The following is an 8751-nucleotide window of genomic DNA, read 5'->3' on the forward strand; positions in this document are numbered from 1 at the left end:
TGGTATTTTTTAATATTTTTCGTATGTATTCACGTTTTTATCAATGTTTTCTACCTTTTAAATGTGTTTATTTCTTTTGTAGTTTGAGTTTTGCAACAATAACGATTCAAATGCATTGGGAATTATTAATCAAGCTGCAGACGGAGGCCACATTGGTGCATCCTATGAGAGAAAGCTTAATGTTCATTGCCAACATGAAACAAACAGAGCCACAAAAAACCAGGACATGTCGACATAAGTTACGACAAGTTTTAGGTAGAATGTAGGTGCTAGAACCTCATGTGTTGGGAGAAATACCCATTTGATGCACTGTTCATCAACATTAGCAAAACCTTCGCAAGAAAGGTTGGCCCAAGGGAAGTGACGATGAAGATGATATTTGTTGTGAATTATGTAGTTGTGATTTAGAACTAGATTATGTAGTTAAATTTTTGCCTCATACTCGTGTTGTTGGACAATGAACCTATTCCATCAGTTATGTCTCTTATTTTGTAGTTAAATTTTGTAAAACTGCATGACATATTAATTTAATCTATGTATATCTATATCCCTATATTTTCTTATTTTTTCCTATTTAATCAGTTCTGTTATTATTCCCTATTATATAGTTGTTTGGCATTTGTGGCAACATATGTATATTCTGTTGGCATCTGTGGCAACTCATGTGGCATCTGTGGTAACATATGTATATTCTGTTGGATATTCTAGTCAATTTTGTGTTGAAATTGCCATAGATTTTGTCATATGTACATATCGATAACCTCACATACATTTTTGTTATTAATTCAATTAAATTGTGACCTAATACAACATGTAACACTAATATATAATCCTATCACATGTCTAAATATAAAATTATGGTCTAATACAACAACCTTCATCAAATTTATCAATTATTTTTACAAATATTGTTATACCACTAGTTCATCATCCAATGACTAAGTAATTCCATATGATAGTTATATAGCACCATAGGAAATTATTGTACAATGTGTTATATAATTTTTTTTATTGCTACATTATGGTTCAATTTAATAAAATATGATCCAATTTAATATTTTAATAGGTAAATTGCTTAATTTATTGATTTACACATCCATCAAATTGGCATATGTGGCAACATATGTACATTCTGTTGGATAATCTTATCGATTTTATGTTGAAATTGTCACAAATTTGTCATGTGTTGCAACATATCGATAACCTCACATATGGTTTTTGTTATTAGTTCAATTAAATTCTGACATAATACAACATGTAACACTAATATATAGATCTATAACATGTCTAAATACAGAATCATATATATATATATATATAAAAGAGAACCTTAGGCCCGCCTACGTGGCACCACCACAAACCAGAATTCTCTGTTAAGATATGAAAAGTTATGTCTTTTATGAAAAGTTGTGACTTTTATGAAAAGTTGCGACTTTAATGAAGAGTTGCGACTTTTATGAAAAGTTGTGACTTTTATGAAAAGTTGCGACTTTAATGAAGAGTTGCGACTTTTATGAAAAGTTGTGACTTTTATGAAAAGTTGCGACTTTAATGAAGAGTTGCGACTTTTATGAAATGTTGTGACCTTTCCGAAGGGTTGCAACTTTTCCAAATAGTTATAACCTTTCTGATAAGGCAAAATAATTATTTGTTCACATTACCCTTTGTTGTCTATAAATAGAGGGATTTTCTATCATCATATCATATATCCTATATTTATATAAAAGAGAACCCTAGGCCCGCCTAGGTGGCGCCATCACAAACCAGGATCCCTTTTTAATTTATAGTATTTCCAAAACTAGCCTTCCTCTTTCATGAAAAGTTATGATTTTTACGAAAAAGTTGGGATTTTTATGAAAAGTTATGTCTTTTATGAAAAGTTGTGACTTTTATGAAAAGTTGAGACTTTTATGAAAAGTTGCGACTTTTATTAAAAGTTGTGACTTTTATGAAAGGTTGTTACCTTTCCGAAAGGTTGTAACTTTTCCAAAGAGTTGTGACCTTCTCGATAAGTCACAAAAAGTATTTGTTCACACTACCCTTTGTTGTCTATAAATAGAGAAATTTTCTCTCATTTTAAAACAACAAAAAAATCTTAACTTCTTCTTCTTCTTCTGGACAACTAAATATTTCTGTACTTTGCTCCTGTTGAGCGGCTTACTGACACCATTATTTTATATCAATACACTGGTGAATAGAATTGTTCTATCCTGAGAGGATATATTCCTTTAAACCTCGGGTACTAGAGGGGAATAATTCTCTTAAGGGGACACTGTTCATTCAGTGGGCTCGTGTTTTTCCATTCCGTTTCATTCTATTGATACAGATCATGGTATGCTTTTTACAGTCATTAATTTATTCTTATATTATTAATTGTTGTTTTTGAGTACATGTTTTAAACTTAGTTGTTTATAGTTTTGCAAAGTTATTGTTATAAGCATTTGTTAGTGCAGATTAAATAACAAACGTTAATTGAGTATTCATGGAAGTTTTCTCTACTGGGATTGTTGAAGGTACAATAAAAATATCTCTTACAAATCTCTAATATCTTCATCAACAATGTCATTCCTTCACATACAGGCATGAGATTTTTTGTTCTTTAAAAAATCATCTGAGAGTTAATAAGTTTGCATGCCCATATTTTTGGCTTTTATATTGTAAGTTATCTATTTTTACTAAACTTTATATGTGGGTATTATGAGTACTTTAAGGATTGAAAGTTGATTGAAGTGTTGGTCAATTATTTGAGGTATGCTATTTTAAAACATAGGAAGTTTTCTGGTTAGAATGATTTGTTATCATCATTGGATATCTCATAGTTTACTCCATTTAATGTATGTGTTTTCTCGCTGTTTTGTTGTCTCCTTAAATTTGTATTGACTATTTTTCATTTGGTATGTATATGATCTCACTTGGACAAAGCTTTCGTCCTTATTTTCTTTTTTCCTTCTCATTCGACTCTTCTAAATATTTTTTGTGTGAGTTATGACTGTTTTCGGCAAGCTTAATTTGACGAATATAAAACAAAATTTACTATAAATAATAGTAATATCTTAATCTACAAAATATATGTCTATTAACATAGATCTTTTGGCCTTCATGTCCCATGTCATTGCTGAGCATTTGAGTTATCTAGGTTAGGACCATCTTTAATTTTTTCATCTTCGAGAATATTTCCTCTAACATGAGTCTAGAATCCAACATTTTGATCTACTTGTACTTTCATAATCCAACAATTATACGTACATACTCTGAAAAAATTGTAAAGTTGCATTGATGAAGCATTTAGAAGGGCCTTAAGAGCAGCATTTTAATGAAGAATGAATTTCTAAAAGGATCAACAATATTTTGTTGTTGTTGTTTCAAATTTATTTTTCTCCTTCTTTAAATTTTGTTAGAGTAACAAAGTAACAATAACGAAAAGTGTTGAACGTTTGACCTCAGACAAGTAGATTTTCTCTAAAACAAATTATTTATGTTGTTGTAATGTACATTTGACCTCAGACAAGTAGATTTTCTCTAAAACAAATTATTTATGTTGTTGTAATGTACATTTGACCTCAGACAAGTAGATTTTCTCTAAAACAAATTATTTATGTTGTTGTAATGTACATTTGACCTCAGACAAGTAGATTTTCTCTAAAACAAATTATTTATGTTGTTGTAATGTACATTTGACCTCAGACAAGTAGATTTTCTCTAAAACAAATTATTTATGTTGTTGTAATGTACATTTGACCTCAGACAAGATATTTTTAATCATTCATTATATATTTACAATTCTTGAGATATGTGACTCAAATTTACTTTTTTTTCTTTCTTATAATAGTCGATGATTGGAAAGGTTGTTCAAAAGCTTAGAAAGATTATTTAATCCCACGCGAAGCGCGGGTAAATTACCTAGTTATGGTCTAATACAACAACCATCATCAAATTTATCAAATATTTTTATAAATATTATTATACCACTAGTTCATCATCCAATGACTAAGTAATTTCATATGATAATTATATAGAACAATAGTAAATCATTGTTCAAAGTGTTATAGCACTTTTTTATTGCTAATGTCATGCCCCGTGCCTACACCCTAGGAGGGACTGGCACTCGAGAACCATTGCTAGCCCCAAGCGAACCGTTGGCCTGGCTAGACTCTCAGTAAAAGATTTACTCAACAGAAAATGTACTTAAAAACAATCTTAAATAAACTGTCTGAATAGATAAACGGAGAATGTTTAGAAATTAACATTCAACTTAGCCAAAATGGCAACTCAAGTCTTTAAATCAAACAACTAAACTATCAAGACTAAAGAACTCATATCTAACTGTCTATGAATCCTCTAGATACTAAGAGGGATGTCAAGACAAGACCCCCGATCATCCTAATAACTGAAATAACCAAAAGCAATAAAATAAAACATAATCAAAGGGATCCTCCGGAAAGCAAGGAGGCTCACCAACTGACTCTGAGTGCTCGAACGGATCAACGAAGTGGTTGATGCTGATCCTGATTACCTGTATTTGCATCATAAAACGATGCAGGTCAAATGGCATCAGTACATTGAATGTACGAGCATGCGTGGGAAAAACTAAACACGGCATAAGCTTGAATTAATACCGAAAGAAATGCTTACCTCAACTTTACTCAACTCAATGTAGAAATAAACAACAGTAAAGATGAAGTTTATATAAGGCATTTAAAACAGTAGGTAGAACCTCAATGTGTTAAAAAAATACAATAACAACTCAATTTATATATACTTAAAATAATATAATTCCATGGGAGTTTCTCTAACCGACAACCATTAGTATGAGCTAATGTGATAATACATCGTCTCGCCCATGCTGCCAGAACTGTCCTATAACTTGTCGGGATATAGAACGCCTCTACTAAGTAGATCCACTAGTCTATGCTAAAAAGCACTAAGGAATCATCTAAAAAGTATGACCCTTTCTACCCACGTTGGCCACATGATTTATGGAGACTGAGATATCTGAACTCGTCCCCATATCGGTGCTCAATACTACTCCTAAAGTACTCAGCTCATATGGCTTAAAAATAAAAACTCTTTCTGTGGTTTGAGATAATTACTCAAAAACTAGCTCAAAGGTTCTCTTGGAAATCGGTGTTTCCTCTCTTGTTTAAATGTGAAAGCATTTTACTCTTTGGAAATACATAATCCCGATATACTCTTTGAAGAAATGAACTTCAATCTTTACTCTTTACTCTTTATTCAACTCAAAACTCAAGTCTTAAAACAAGTTAAAACGTTTATAAAAGACTTTTGGAAAACTCTATGAACTTCTCTTAACTTGACTCTTAACTTTCCTTGAATTGAATTATGGATTCAAGGCTCGTGATCTCATGTTATGGATGATTTCATGTTGTTTAGACATACCTTAGAGTGTAGAAATCAACTAGAAAATATAGGTACATTTCAAGGGAACTCGTACGGAAAGAAGTGGGAAAGGGTAGAAGACATGGCGTCCCTGGCGCTCTGAATGGCGGAAGCGCCAGAGAGAAAACTTCAGAAGCTGGGTTAGGGCGCACCTGGCTGGTGCGGCACCTTAGAGCTCAAACTATAGAAGTTCATTTGGGGTGCTCTGAGTGGCGCGGCGCCCCAGCCCCCTCCCCTGATTTTTGATGAATTTTCTTGCTCTTTTTTCAACTCTAAACTCCCTAGATTCGAATGGTTCCTTCCCCAAATGATTAGATTCGAATACATAACTAAAATATGCAAGAATCAACTCAAAAACAACCTTAAATCTCACCAAATCACCCCTAAGAACTCCTCCAAAACTCACAACCAAGATTCAAATGAAAGTTAAACAAAATTCATCAAGAACACATAATCTTTTCTTTCAAGAACACAATTACGCTTAATCGAATCATGATTAACCGTGGGTGAACTAACCCAACGCTATGTGATCTCACATACCTCGTACGGATCAACCCTTGGTGAAATCCACAAGCTTAACTTCAAGAACGTGACAAATCCTTGCTTCTTCTCCTCTTCTTTCCTCTTCTCTCAAAACCCTAACTTAATTTTGTAAAGCGTAAACTGAATCCAATCAGTTTAGACCCCAACTTAATTACCAAAAATGAATTTAATTAATTGGGTAGTGGAAAGACCATAATACCCTTCTAAAATCCGGTCTTGACTTTCCTTATCTAGACAACCCAACTTTGAATGGACATATCTCCCTCATACGAACTCGAAATCGAGCAAATTCGGCAGCGTTGGAAAGATAATTCAAAAATATTTCCTACGGTATCTGTAGCACACCTAACTCATGTTGAGCTAGGAGTTATTTTCGTTTGAAGTTGAACCAAAACTCATCCTAAGCTTAATTTTGTCAAACTTTCCAAATTTGATTATTTCCAAAAAAAACAGTTTCTTCCGAAATCTAGTTCTTTCAAATAGCTAGGTATTACAGTATCTCCCCCTTGGGAAGATTCGTCCTCAAATGAGATTACTCTTAGTAGGCTAAGGGTGTAACATCTAATATTTAGCTCAAACACCCAATAAGCAAATCTAACACATTAAGCATATCAATTAAAGAGTACTAAGAAGAGATTTAGTACCTTGGTCTGGAATTTCTCCGGGCTCAAAGAGACGTGGATATCTCTTCTTCATATCCTCCTCAGCTTCCCAAGTAGCTTACTCAACAAACTGATTTCTCCAAAGAACTTTGACTAATGCTACTTCTTTGGTCCTCAACTTGTGAACCTGACTGTCTAGAATCTGAACAGGTTTCTCCTCATAAGACAAGCTATCCTTGATACCAATATCTTCGGTTGGTATGATAAGTGAATGATCTCCCATGCACTTCTTCAACATGGAAATATGAAATACCGGATGGACCGCTGCTAATTCATGTGGTAGCTCCAACTCATAAGCTACATTACCAATTCTTTTGGATATTCTGTAAGGGTCAATATACCGGGGACTAATCTTACCCTTCTTACCAAATATCATAACACCCTTCATGGGTGAAACTTTCAAGTATACCCAATCATCTGCTTCAAACTCTAACTCCCTTCTCTTAACATCAGTGTAGGATTTCTGATGACTTTGCATTGTTTTCAACCTCTCTTGAATGACTTTAACTTTCTCCACAGCTTGATTAACCAAGTCTGGTCCTATCAACCCAGCTTCACCAACTTCAAATCATCCAATAGGATATTTTCATCTTCTCCCATAAAGAGCTTCATAAGGAGCCATCTGGATGCTAGAGTGGTAACTATTGTTGTAAGTGAACTCAATGAGATGTAGGTGATCATCCCAATTCCCCTTGAAATCAATAACACAGGCCCTCAACATATATTATAAAGTCTAAATAGTGCGCTCTACTTGACCATCTGTCTGAGGATGAAAAGCAGTACTTAAGTTCACCTTTGCACCCAAGCCTTTCAGAAAAGATTTCCAGAACTGTGCAGTAAATTGTGCTCCTCTGTCTGAAATAATCGATACCGGAACCCCATGAAGTCTAACTACCTCCTGAATATACAACTTAGTATAATCTTCTGTTGAATGAGTAGTCTTTATTAGCAAAAAGTGGGCTGATTTCGTCATTTTATCAACAATCACCCAAATAGAATCATGCTGCCTGCGAGACCTTGGTAAACCTGTGATGAAATCCATATTGATCATCTCCCACTTCCATTCCGGAAGTTCAATATTTTGAGCCATACCACCTGGCCTTTGGTGCTCTACTTTAACTTGTTTACAATTCGGGCTTTTAGCAACGAACTCATCAATACCTTTCTTCAAACTACTCCACCAATATACCTCTCTCAAGTCACGATACATCTTTGTGGAACCTGGATGGATAGAATATCTGGAGCTATGAGCTTCCTCCATGATCTTCTCTTGGAGTTCATCCACCCTTGGTACACACAATCTACCTTGATACCTCAATCATTATAATCTACCTTGATACCTCAATACATTATAATCTACCTTGATACCTCAATACACTATCTCTCCCTTGTTGAAAAGCCATTACTTTTTGCTTATGAACATTTGCCTTCAATTCAAGCAAAATAGGATCTATGTCTTTCTTCTCTTTTACTTCTGACATTAATGATGATTCAACCCCATTCATCACCACTACTCATCCTTCTGTGGAATCCATTAGGTGAACTCCTAATCGTGCAAGTCTATGCACCTCATTTGCTAACTCTTTCTTATCTTCCCAAATTGGGTGGTACTACCTTTAGATAATCTACTCAAGGCATCAGCAACAATATTAGCCTTATCTGGGTGATAAAGAATACTCATGTCATAATCTTTGAATAACTCTAACCACCTTCTCTGTCTGAGATTTAGCTCTTTCTGACTAAACACATACTGAAGACTCTTGTGATCAGTGAATACTTTTACATGAACACCATACAAATAATGACGCCATATTTTCAAAGTAAATACTACAACAGCCAACTCAAAGTCATGGGTTGGGTAGTTCTTCTCGTGAACTTTCAACTGTCTGGAGGCATAAGCTATAACTTCTCCATTATGCATTAACGCACAACCCAAACCAACTCTAGACGCATCACAATATACAACAAAGCCTTGCATACCTTCTAGTAAGGTCAATACTGGGGCAGTAGTCAGCCTCTTTTTCAAATCCTGAAAACTTTTCTCACAATCTTCAGACCATTGAAACTTTACTGTTTACTGAGTCAACTTGGTTAAAGGGGAAGAAATAGATGAGAACCCCTCTACGAACCTTCTATAATATCCAGCCAA

The sequence above is a fragment of the Solanum tuberosum genome, unplaced genomic scaffold (assembly GCF_000226075.1).
Source record: "Solanum tuberosum cultivar DM 1-3 516 R44 unplaced genomic scaffold, SolTub_3.0 scf00015, whole genome shotgun sequence".
Taxonomy (NCBI): Eukaryota; Viridiplantae; Streptophyta; class Magnoliopsida; order Solanales; family Solanaceae; genus Solanum; species Solanum tuberosum.